The 13,077-nt window shown below is 41.9% G+C and overlaps 1 protein-coding gene across 3 annotated transcripts in view; it reads left to right on the forward strand.

Annotated features, from left to right (window-relative positions):
- Window positions 1–1,637: 1,637 nt before the first annotated feature.
- The window catches only part of FRS2 (fibroblast growth factor receptor substrate 2), a 117,282-nt gene continuing 105,842 nt past the window's right edge, over window positions 1,638–13,077 (forward strand). For 2 of the 3 annotated variants that reach the window (XM_066368536.1, XM_066368538.1), the window contains exon 1: window positions 1,638–1,771. The gene's annotated coding sequence lies outside the window, so the exon portion shown is untranslated. Of the gene's footprint in view, window positions 1,772–2,318; window positions 2,359–13,077 lie in introns of those variants that run through there. The other variant, XM_066368537.1, reaches the window with a different exon arrangement.

Below are 13,077 nucleotides of genomic sequence, written 5' to 3' on the forward strand. Positions count from 1 at the left end.
TTTGGCTCACCTACCTTCATTTTTCTCAATTCAAAAACCTCTACTCGTCTTTTATTTCCTTAACTAACCTTTTCTGTTGTCTATTGCTAATCCAAGTTTTCCAAATTACTCCATCAGAAGAAACTTGTTCCTACTGATGAGGTATGAGAATCGTACTTTTATTCAGTCCTGTGGTGGTACTCAGTACACTGAAGTGTTTAGAATGAAGTGTTTTCTTTTTTTTCTTTTTTTAGAAAGGAGAGAGAGAGAGAGAGAGAGAGAGAGAGAAGGGGGGAGGAGCAGGAAGCATCAACTCCCATATGTGCCTTGACCAGGCAAGCCCAGGGTTTGTTTTTTTTTTTTATCTTATTTTATTTTATTTTTTTCACTTTTCTGAAGCTGGAAACGGGGAGAGACAGTCAGACAGACTCCCGCATGCGCCCAACCGGGATCCACCCGGCACGCCCACCAGGGGCGACGCTCTGCCCATCAGGGGGCGATGCTCTGCCCATCCTGGGCGTCGCCATATTGCGACCAGAGCCACTCTAGCGCCTGGGGCAGAGGCCACAGAGCCATCCCCAGCGCCCGGGCCATCTTTGCTCCAGTGGAGCCTTGGCTGCGGGAGGGGAAGAGAGAGACAGAGAGGAAAGTGCGGCGGAGGGGTGGAGAAGCAAATGGGCGCCTCTCCTGTGTGCCCTGGCCGGGAATCGAACCCGGGTCCTCCGCACGCTAGGCCGACGCTCTACCGCTGAGCCAACCGGCCAGGGCAAGCCCAGGGTTTTGAACCGGCGACCTCAGCGTTCCAGTTTGACGCTTTATCCACTGCGCCACCACAGGTCAGGCTAGAATGCATTTTCATTTTGAATTCCTACAGTAATCCAGAGATGATTACCTATGTATACACACATACAGAGACATATCAGATATATTACAAATGGGGAAACTGAGGCTTAGAGAGTTCAAGCAACTTGCCCAGGATAAAAAAGTAAAAAGGAAATAACAGGACCCAGGCAATATGATCCCTGAGCCCCCAGCTCTTGGCCTCTGTTGAAGTTTCAAGTGATGATGGAATATAGGAGTATAATTTGCTTCCTGCACCTAAAGAATTTAAAAATCATGTTAGAAGTAGATGAGATTTTTAAACATAACACCAATTAAAATCAAGAGCCAACGTTTGTGGTATTGAATTTGGTATCTTTGGTTTCCTCTCCTGCAAGATGTACATAATAGCACCAATCCCAAGGGGTTTGGGGATGATTAACAGAGTTGAGCATCTGAAACGCTTAATAGGGTGGCTACCAGGTAGTAAGTCTTAAAGTTAACTATCATTCTCTTTAAGGGAGGCCCATTGGAGTAGTGCGTATCCAGGAGAGAGGAGAGGCCGGGGGAATAGGCTGGGCCCCTGTCATCTAAATTTCCCGAGCTTCGGTTTTCTTCTACGTAAAATTAGGTGGCTGGAATGCAACAAGCCGAAGAGCAGCGGCAGCCTGGGAAACCCAGAGGCCGCGGGGCAGAAGGAGCACTGGACGAGTCTGGGGGCGGACCTGCGAGCGCCCAGCGGGAGAGACCCCGCCCCGCCGGGTCCGGGAGGCCGTGGTCGCTCTAGCCCGCGAGCAGTTCCGGTGCCAAAACTCTTCCCTCGCCCGCTCCCCCGGAAGTGCTTTTCCAAGGTTTGGGCCTTGTAGGCACAACCACTGAGGCTCGGTCGCCTCGGAGCAGTGGCTCCTGGCAGGATCGGAGCCTGGGGATCCGCCGGCCCGCGCCTTGACCCCTCCCAGCGCCCGGGCCGACGGTGAGTGGCCGGGGGAACGGCCTGGGACGGCTGCGGGCCCTGTCGGTACTGGCGCTCTCGGGCCCCCGCTGCCCGCTGCGGGCTGCGGGCTGCGGGCTGGGCTGTCGGGGCTCGGGAAGGGGGCTGTCGGCCGCCGCGGACTGCCGACCCCACGGGGCAGGAAGGAGCCAGCGGCGGGGCCGTGGGGTGGGCGGGGCGGAGCCGGGGATGGGGTTCCCGGGGCTGTTGTTGCTTTTGGGACCGGAGAATGGGGATGGGCTGGGCCGCGGTCCACCCGATCCCCTCTTTTCAGCTCCCCCAAATCTTCGCGCTGCCTGCGGGATTTGGTTTTCTGTGTCCGACCAGGGTGGGGCTGGGAACTTGGACACCAGACTCAATCTTGGGACCCAGTTCCCGACTTTTTCGTCCTTTGGGTCTGCCTTCGGCCTCAGTAATTAGCCTGTGTCCCAGAGGTGTTGCCTCTTCAGTCCCAGGGCGGGGCGATGCATGGGTAGGGGCCGGGGATTTTATGCAAAGCTTTTCATCCAGAGGCGTTTAGGGGTTGCCAGGGATCGATTTGGACTGCGCTTGGGATCGGTTCTGGACAGGTCAGTATGGAGCTAGCGTGCGTCCCATAATCTTTAGTGACTGGAAAGCTTGCTCAAGCTGTTGTTAAAGTCACTTCTTAAAATAAACAACTTGAGGACGATCGGTTCAGATTAAGTTTCTTAATTTTCCTGCAGACGTAAAAAACTGATGCTATTCTCTAACTTGTATTCCTGATTCCTGTGGCTGAAGTCACAGTTGTATGATGTGTTCAGTCTGCGGTTGTTGCACGAATGGATTGCAGAGGGCTGGGGAATTACGGTATTACACTCTCTTTCCCTTCCCCCAAGTTTGTATACATTATCTTCATATTTGAAACTGTCATTTTCCTTAACTTTAAAAGAAGAATTGTTCTCTGTAACTCCTGAGAATTTCCTTATACTGTTATAGCTGTTGCTGCAATGCAGAGTTCATACAGGTGGGCAGAGGTGATTTGTTTTATTTATTTTTAAAAAATCCCTTAAATTATGAAATGTTTAGCTTGGATAAATGGAGAATTTCCTAAATGAGAAAGTAATGTAGGTATTTTTAATGAACATATTTTAGGTAATAAACTACTGCTGAAAGGTTTGTAGGAAGTAAAGGTTTTCCACATTTAATAGTGATTTTTCATTTATGATCGTGAGAGAATGCAGTTACTGCAGATTGTGACTATCAGCAGATGACCAGTGTTTTTGCAATGTGGAGTGTACACAAACCGCCTTTGTGATGCAAGTGACGCTTTCCTGCATTTCTTATCTGTGCTTATATTAGGACTTATACTGTAGGTTTTTGGGTTATTATCTCACTCACTCTTTCTCCTCCCACCACTGGCAGGGGAGATTGGTAATAGGAATTAGGGAAAATAGACTGAAGTGACAAGGTCAGTGAGCTCTCCTGTGCAAAAGAAAATTTATTTCAGGGTTATTGATCTTCAACAGGCAAAGGTTTGATGATTTTTTTAAGTTTTTGGAAAAGATTGTGGAGGGAAGTATAATTGCTAAGCATTTACAGTTAAATAGAAACTGTAACTCCTTAGCCATTTGAAGTGGTTGTTTAGAGCATATAGTTGGAATATTGTTATTAAGAGAATGTGGAAAATGAGTCATGTTAGATATGGTTATGGATCCGTACTGATGTTAATGTGTTTTGAAGGGAAATATTTCAAGAATTGTAATAGCAGAAAAAGATATTTGGAGAAAATCAGATAGCCTTAGATATTGTAAATTTTATTGTGTTCCAGTCAGTTCAATAGATATTGAGGCCCTGGCTGGGTGGTTCAGTGGATAGAGCATTATCCCAGCACACTGAGGTTGTGGGCTCCATCTCCTGTCAGGGCATATGTGAGAAGCAACCAGTGAGTGCACAACTGAGTGGACCGAGTAAGTCGAACAACCAGTTGATCCTTCTCTTTCTTTTTCCCTTTCTTTCTCTGTCAAGTCAGTGGAAAAAAATAGATACTGAACATTGTATTGTGAATTATATTATTCAACTAATATTGAACATTTTCTATGTTAGACAACCATGTAGGAGCAAATAAAGATACAGCCCTAACAAATAAGATTCATGGTTTGGCAATAATTTTCTAAGGTGTATCAGAAATCATGAAGAGATGAATTGTATTGTTTAAACATATTAAACAATTTTTCTAATTGGAAGTGGTGGTGTGTGCTTCGTGAAAATCATTATTAGGCTATATAGGATACAAGGATTAAGTCTTTGGTTTTTAGAAAACTGAAATCTAGAAAGAGATGTAAGATGTCTGCATAAAACTTTACAACATAAAGAAGTATAGGTAAATATAAAGGTTTGACCTAAAGTTTGCAGTTATATGAAAGGATAATGGGTTCATTTATTTTTTAAGTGAGAGAAGAGGAGATAGACAGACTCCCACATGCACCCCACTGGGATCCACCCAGCAACCCCCGTCTGGGGCCGATGCTCTGTTCATCTGGGGCCATGCTCGCAAGGGAGCTATTTTTAGTGCCTGAGGTGGAGACTCCAAGGAGCCATCCTTAGTGCCCAGGACTGATGTGCTCGAATCAAAAGAAAGAGAGAGAAAGGGAGAGAGAAGGGGGAGGTGGTGAAGAAGCAGATGATCAATTCTCCTGTGTGCCCAGACTAGGAATTGAACCTGGGACTTCCACACGCTGGGTTGCCTCTCTACTGCTGAGCCAACCAGCCAAGACCTCATTTTTAACTGGAGTAATTATGGGGAGTGGTGGAGGTATAGTAGTACTTTTTTTTTTTTAAGATTTTATTTATTTTTTAGATAGAGAAGAAAGAGAAAGAGGAGGAAGGGTGGGGAGGAGCGGGAAGCATCAACTTGCAGTAGTTGCTTTCAGTATGTGCCTTGACTGGGCAAGCCGGGGATTTCCAGCTTGCAGCCTCAGCATTCCTGGTCAGTGGTTTACTCACTGTACCACCAGAGGGCAGGTAGTGACACTTCTGAAGTTAGCTCTGGAGAGCTATTATTTATTGAGCACTAAGTGAGCACTAGGCTCTCTATTTGGGGACTACATAACTAAAATGTAACAAAGCCTTAATTTGAATCCAGGTCTGCCTGATACCAAAGCATGTGTGTTTCCCCTTCATCATGCTACCTCCAAATAAACTGGTAGCCTGAGTTCAACATTGCAGCGGTAAGACTTTTTTAAGACGAAAATTTAGGGGTTGGTAATAGGTAAAAGAAGAAGACTTTCCAATACAAGATCATGGTATATTCTGAGAAAAGTTAGTGGACCAGATTACCTAGAATATAAGGTTCATTTTGGGGAATAAGAGGTGAGGTTGGAATTTAATTTGGAACTGGAATATGTTTAAACGCCTATAGTTAGGACTTCAGCATTTGGGAGGTAATGAAAAACTACTAAGGTCTAAAAGTCTAGTGTGTAGAATTTTTTGTTGTAGAAAACTGACTTTCAATAGTTGATCCTTGAAAAAAAAAACATGGGTTGGAACTGCGTGGCGCCATTTATATATGGATTCTTTTCAATAAATACGTACAGTACTGTAGATATAAATTTTCTTAATAACATTTTCTTTCCTTTAGCTTACTTTATTGTTAGAATACTGCATATAATACATATAACATACAAAATACACAAGGTGGGACAAAAATAGGTTTACAGTTGTTTGTATGGAAAATAATAGAATTAATAAATAATGATACAAGAATAAACTTGTATCTCTACATAAAGAGATACAACTTTCACATATTCATAACTATAAACCTTCTTTTGCCTCACACTGTATGTTAATCAGATGTGTATGTTATTGGTAACACTTCTGGTCAACAGTTGGCTTTTAAGTTTTTAGAGAGTCAAAAGTTACACAGATTTCCACTGTTGCAGGGATCATCGGTGTCTCTAACTCCCACATTGCTCAGGGGTCAACAGTAGTATAAATACTGGGCAAGTGTAATGGCATTGGGATGATTTAGTAGGTGGGTGGAGGAGGGATTGTTTGGAGAAGTGGAAGTTGAAGGCTATATTCATTTTAAGTGTGAGTGATGGCTGTGGTGGTACTATTACTAGAAAAACGGGCAATGGGATGCATAATGAGGTCAGTTTTGAATATGTTAACTTTTTTTACTTACTTGCCAAGCCCTGGAAATGCCCAGTAGCTTTTGGAAATGTGGGTTTGTAGCTGTTGAGAGGGCAGTGCTTGGCGTTTATTAAACATGGGCAGACAGTAATACAATGCATGTACTAGTAGCTGAGTCTACATAAAGAGATACAAGAATTAAGAGTTTAGAGGAGAAAGAAAAAAACTTTAAAAAATATTTGTTGATTTCTCAAGAGAGAGATAAAGGGGTGAGAAACACTGATTTGTTGTTCCACTGAATTATGCATTCATTGGTTGATTCTTGTATGTGCCCTGACCGGGGATCAAACCCCCAAACTTGGCATATTAGGAAGATGCTCTAACCAACTGAGCTTCTCAGCCAGGACTAGATGGCATCTGTTTAAAAAACAGAAAGAAAAGACACTAAATAGATAACTTTATATAGTGGGTAAAAAACTTGATAATCTGTGTACTGCTCCCTTACATTGCAGGTTCAGATGGTATAGAGAGAAGCTGATCATTGAAAATCCAATTGGGAATAAAATTTTCTTGCCATTGCTATCAAGAATACTAAGTTACTATTGCCCTGTTTTAGGGACAGCAAACTATTTCTCACTCATTGGGTCTAGACTGTCAGTCTTTGGTTACTTAAAATTAAGAGCTGTTGTTGTTTCTTTTGGACACTGGCTCGCAAGTGATATGTGAGGATTTGATTTGTAAGCAAATTTCTGACATATGTATGACTTTCAGTTTTGGTTTCAATGTTAAGAACCTCTAAATACTCAAAGATAGCTTTTGTGCCTCTTATTACTACTGGCTGCTTATAGTGCCTTTCATAGAAAATAGTATTTAATTACATATTTTTCTTCTAACTCTCTAGTAAATACTTTTGATTAACGTGAATAGTTTTGTCTTTAATGTTCTGATTATCTTGGATAGAATGATAAGATACTTTTAACTATCATATAATGATACATATATAAATTTATTTTAATTTGGAAACTATAGATTTATAGAATTTTGTGTGGTTTTCTGTTTAGATATTTAAATAGGGTGAATCTGTATATTAATATATAAAAGATTGTAATAGTTTGCGAAATGAGGCTTACCATTGTAACTTTTTTGAGGGTAAGTCTATTAATTTTAGACTGAGTTACCATGGAAGTATTTATTTTCTTCTTGAAATTAATCATTTTGTTCTTCAGGAATACGTTTTTTCACTATATCACAGGCACTTAGGAATGTCCTAAGAGTCCTGTGTCAGTGTTGTTGGAGGCAGGGGGTTTGTGTGTGCTTTGTCTGGGCTGGTTGGCTTAGTTGTAGTGAGCCTGGTAGTAATGAGGCAAAGGTCAGGAGTTCCATTTAGCTTCAGTCTGAATGATGGCTAGGGAGTACACCTCTCACTCCTGCCAGCTGTCTTAGAAATTCCTCGGTTCTCATTGGTCACAAAGGTGATTGGATTAGGGTGGATCTTTATAGCACTGGAAGAATATTAGAGGAAACTTGGTATAATGGTTAGGAACTCGGACTCGAATTAGACAGACCTGTGTCTACTTCTTGGTCTCCAGCCTCGGGAGAGTCCCTAAACTATTTCCTCGTTATTGAATAGGTTAATATTTTGTTTGGGCATGTCCTACTGTTGCTTTCTTTTTCCAAGTGGGAGCTGGCTGCTTAGACCTGTGCCGAATGCTGTACTGTATGGAGTGGTGTCAGTTCATGACAACTTTTTCACTTGTCTGACGTGAATTAGCTTTTCATAAAGCTAAATCTGTTGAATTTAAAATAATTTTTTTCTAAAATTATCTTTCACCTTTTTTGTAGTAAGCATATTATTTCTTTTTGAGAGAGGTAGGGAGAGACAGGAACATTGAGTTGCTCCTGTATGTGGCCTGACCAGGGTTTGAACTGACAACCTCTGCGCTCTGGGATGACGCTCCAACCAACAGCTATCTATCTGGCCAGGGCTTAATAAGCATATTACTTATTTTATAAACTAATGGTGATGGTAATTGGTAGTTTTCTTTTTTTCCCCACTGATTTGAGAGAGAAGAAGGAGGGGGGAATAGAGACAAATAGAGAAGCATCAACTCATTCACTTAGTTGTTCCACCTAGTTGTGTCCTCATTGATTGCCTCTCCTAGTACCTTGATGGGAGTATGTGGATGCTGGGGTGTTGTACCTGTGACCTCTGGTAGGCTGGGTGGATGCATTGTCTACTGAGCAACCTGGCCAGGGTGGTAGTTATTTTCTTTTTAAATGTCCTTGGCAAAATAAAGTTGGCACCTTTGATTTTTTTTTTTTTTTTTTGTATTTTTCTGAAGCTGGAAACCGGGAGAGACAGACTCCCGCATGCGCCTGACTGGGATCCACCCGGCACGCCCATCAGGGGGCAATGCTCTGCCCCTCCGGGGCGTCACTATGTCCTGACCAGAGCCACTCTAGCGCCTGAGGCAGAGGCCACAGAGCCATCCCCAGTGCCCGGGCCATCTTTGCTCCAATGGAGCCTTGGCTGCGGGAGGGGAAGAGAGAGACAGAGAGGAAGGAGAGGGGGAGGGGTGGAGAAGCAGATGGGTGCTTCTCCTGTGTGCCCTGGCCGGGAATCGAACCCGGGACTTCTGCATGCCAGGCTGACGCTCTACCACTGAGCCAACTGGCCAGGGCCAGCACCTTCGATTTTTTTTTTAAGATGATGGTTCTGTGAAATTTGATAATCTTGGTTTCAACAGAACCAGGGATTTCAGGGAGAATACTCAACCAACATATTAATGCATATTCAAGTTCGGTTTGTGGTGGTCTGCCCTTGTATTACCCTACAGGGCAGGAACTGTATTGTGATTCTCACCACCATTGAATTTAATTTTGTTAAGTTTTACACTACTTATAGCACATTTCAAGGGACAGTTCAGATTGTTTTCAGTAGAGTTCAAACAAGTTGCTCCAAATTACTTGTTTAAGGCTTTGTTTCTCAACCAGAGTCCCAGGAGGAAGCTGGCGAACTGTGGGGGCCGCCTGCGGGTGCTGCTGTTAGTCATTACTCTGTTGATTAGTCAACAAGATAAATAACTTGCCTTTGACATAGTAGAGTCAGAAATTGGCTTTCCTTTTCACCTCTTCTGCAGGAGTGATCCTTGAAGCTACTGCAAGAAAAACTTTATTTAGCATAGCAAGTAAACCTTGTACAAATATCAGTATTCAAATGCTTTCTAGAGAAAGAATAGTTCAGCAGTTTGCGTAATGGGTTATGTAAGTGGAGCCACAGAGGTCCCTCCTGGGGACACAAACCAATTATTAGCATAAGCCTTTATTGAAATTGCATTCAGTTGTATGAGAAGCTTATTGACTCCCTGGTTCACTTAGCGTGTGTGAGTGTGGGGGGACTTAGGTGCAGCCTCGCCTAAGTGACTGTTAGTTAAGGCTTAACATTTGTTTCCTTTGAGTGTTTTTGGTTAGGTAATTTTGAAAATTGGGAGTGTTATAGAATTATATAGAAATGTATGACTCCCTAAAGCAAAATGTTCATGTTAGGTTGAAATAGCTTAGGCCCTCTGTCATTTAGTTTTAAATAAAACTGGAAGTTTGCTGCTTTAGATATTAAGGATGTTATTTTTCATTTTTTTTAGACATTTAAAGATTTTTTTCCCCCATTGATTTGAGAGAGAAAGAGAAAAGGAGAAAGGGAGGGACGAGGAGAGAGAGAGCAAGCAAGAGAGAGAAGCATTCATTCGTTCCACTTAGTTATGTTTAGTTGTGCACTTGATTGGTTGTTTCTGATATGTGCCCTGACCCAGGATCGAACCTGTGACCACAGTGCTGGTACAATGCTTTATCCACTGTACCACTCAGCTAGGGCTTTACGGATGTTATTCCTTTAAAGAATTTTGTTGAATAATATTGTTTCTCATCAAAAAAGTATAGAATTCACTCATTGTAACAGTACTTAACTTTTTCTTACAAAGGACTATGAATGGCAGGAATGAGTGATATGCTTGCTTAGAGGTCTAGAGATACAGTCTTGCTGTGTTACTCAGCATGAGCTCACTGCCCCACGGGCATAAGCCAATACAATGGCACCTCATGTGCCCTTGAGAAAAGAAAAAGCTTATATTGCGAGGTTGACTGGGCAAGAAACCAAAAGGCAAGCCTCAAATCTGTCTCCCCCACCCAGGTTTGGGGCAAGATTTCAGGGATTGCAGCACCAGATCTTCCTGGACAAGGGACAGTTGGCTTCTCAAAGGGTTCTGTGTTCCGGTTCTGGTTGTGTCTGTGTTCTTTTGGTTCTTGGGGGTGGGGTGAGGGGAGGAACAGTTAAGGGTTCCACAAGTGTTACTCATGAGTAGTGTTCACAAGTGGTGTATCCAAGATTTAAACTTTGGTTCTGGGTCTTGTTAGAAACAGGATAGGACCAGTTTGAGCTGGTTCTATAGTTACATTAGTAGGACATTTGATGATGCCAGTAGGGTTTTATTTTTAAAAATTTATATGAATTTTTCAGAAGAGGGAGAGAGAGAGAGAGAGGGAGAGGGAGAGGGAGAGAAAGAGAAGAGAGGTAAGGGGAAGAGTGGAGAAGCAGATGGTCGCTTCTCCCTTGTGCTCTGACCGGGAATCAACCTGGGACATCCACATGCTGGGCCAACACTCGACCACTGAGCAAACTGACTAGGGCCTGTTTCAGTTTCAAAGACCTAGTTTTGTGAAGTATTCTAGATTTTTTAGGGAGTGATCATTGGTCATTTAATTATGTTTTCTTTTGTTTTGATTTTTTAATTAAAAAATTAAATTTAATGATGTGACATTGGTCCATAGGATCACATAGATTTCAGGTGTACATCTCTATGACACATCATCTATACCAGGGGTTGGAAACCTATGGCTCGCAAGCCAGATGTGGCTCTTTTGATGGCTGCATCTGGCTCACAGACAAATCTTTAGTAAAAAAAATAATGTTAAAAATATAAAACATTCTCATGTATTACAATCCATTCATTTCCTACTGCTCATGTTCATGGTTGCAGGTGGCTGGAGCCAATCACAGCTGTCCTCCGGGACAACAACAAATTTTTATTGGTTAGTGCTTAACGTACACGGGTCATTGTATGGCTCTCATGGAATTACTTTTTTTTTTTTTTTTTTTTTTTGGAATTACATTTTAAAATATGTGGCGTTCATGGCTCTCTCAACCAAAAAGGTTCCCGACCCCTGATCTATACATTGCATTGTATGCCCATCGCTGTACTGTATATGTGGTCCCTTTAGCCCTTGCCACATGCCTTTGTGTTTGTTGATTTTTAAAATTTACTTTTATTACAAAAGCATATAATGTAATTAATGTAGTTTACATAATTATAAAATGAACTACCATACACCTTTAATTAGCATAGGAAATAGAACACTATCAGCATCTTTGAAGCCCTTTATATTTCTTATCACTTATGTTTAATAATTCCCCATTCTCCCTTCTACCAACCTCTGGCAATAACTATTTTACTTTGTTTTTGTGAATTTGACTATTTTAGGTACCTCATGTAAGAGAATCATACAATATTTGTTCTTTTGTGTCTGATTTATTTCACTTAACATAGTGTCCTCAAAGTTTGCCTATGTTTTAGATAATGTTCATTGAGTTTTTAAAAATTTTATGTATTATGTTTTCCTATTTCTAGAAGTTTTATTTAATTCCTTTTTTAAGACTGTTCTTATTTATTTATTTATTTATTTATTTATTATTTATTATTTATTGATTTTATGGGGCATGGGAGCAAGAAGTATCGAATCATAGTTGCTTCACTTTAGTTGTTCATTGATTGCTTGTCGTATGTGTATTGACCAGGCAAGCCCATGTTTTCGAACCAGCGACCTCAGCATTCTTTTTTTTATTTTTTTTTAAAGGAGATTTACTTCTTTAATTTTATTTTTATTTATTTATTCATTTTTAGAAAGAGGGAGAAAGAGAGAGAGGAGAGAGACAGAGAGAGAGAAGAGGGGAGGAGCTGGAAGCACCAACTCCCATATGTGCCTTGACCAGGCAAGCCCAGGGTTTCGAACCAGCGACCTCAGCATTTCCAGGTCGATGCTTTATCCACTGCGCCACCACAGGTCAGGCCGACCTCAGCATTCTTTATCCACTGCAGCATTCTCTACCCACTGCACCACCCTGGTTTTCTTAAGATTCTTTTTTACTAGCTGTAGTTGCCTTTTAACTTACTAGACAGACTGTAAACTTAGGCACAATTTATGTTGTTTATTTTATTTTATTTTTTTTTTTTGAGGTGAGGTGACAGACAAGGACAGGAAGGGAGAGAGATGAGAAGCATCAATTCATAGTTGTGGCACTTTGGTTGTTCATTGAATGCTTTCTTATATGTGCCTTGTCTGGGGGCTCTAGCTGAGCCAGTGACCCCTTGCTCAAGCCAGCCACCATGGGGTCATGTCTATGATTCCACGCTTAAGCTGACAACCCTCAGCCCAAGCTGGTGAGCCTGTGCTCAAGCTTGCGTTCAAGCCAGCAACCTCTGGGCTTCAAGCCAGCGACCATGGGGTCATGTCTATGATCCCACACTCAAGGTGGTGACCCTGTGCTCTGAGCCTGCACTCAAGCTGGATGAACCCATGCTCAAGCCGTCGACCTTGGGGTTTTGAACCTGGGACCTCCGCGTCCCAGGCCAACACTGCCTGGTCAGACATTGTTCATTGTTATATTGTCACTACCTGAACTGTTGAATGAATAAATATACTCGTGAGTTGCTGTTTGACTTAAGTGTCTTAAAAGATAGTGGGTCTAATATAATTGCATTACTTATATATTTTATATTTAGATATGAATATAGTCATAATACGTAACGTATATGTATATATAATATATATTGCTGCTGAGAGCTTAAAGCTCATGTGGGAAGGGGTCTTTCATATTTTGTATAACAAGCTAAGATTTTTCAGATCAAAAAGTTGATGGATGTGCACGTAGCAAAGAAAATTTGGCTTTCTTGAAAGCATTATGTGATCAAAATTAGTGAGGCAGGTTTTCTGATACTGGCTCAATTCTTTTTCTAGACATGGCTTTAAGATGTGGGTGATCCGAGGAAATGATTTAAGGTTTTCTGGAGGTCAGCTTTTGAATTGATACTAGGGTGTAATGTTGACAGATGTCATTTTTGTCCTGGTAAATTGGTAGAAGCTGG

The sequence above is a fragment of the Saccopteryx leptura genome, chromosome 2 (genome assembly GCF_036850995.1).
Source record: "Saccopteryx leptura isolate mSacLep1 chromosome 2, mSacLep1_pri_phased_curated, whole genome shotgun sequence".
Lineage (NCBI taxonomy): Eukaryota > Metazoa > Chordata > Mammalia > Chiroptera > Emballonuridae > Saccopteryx > Saccopteryx leptura.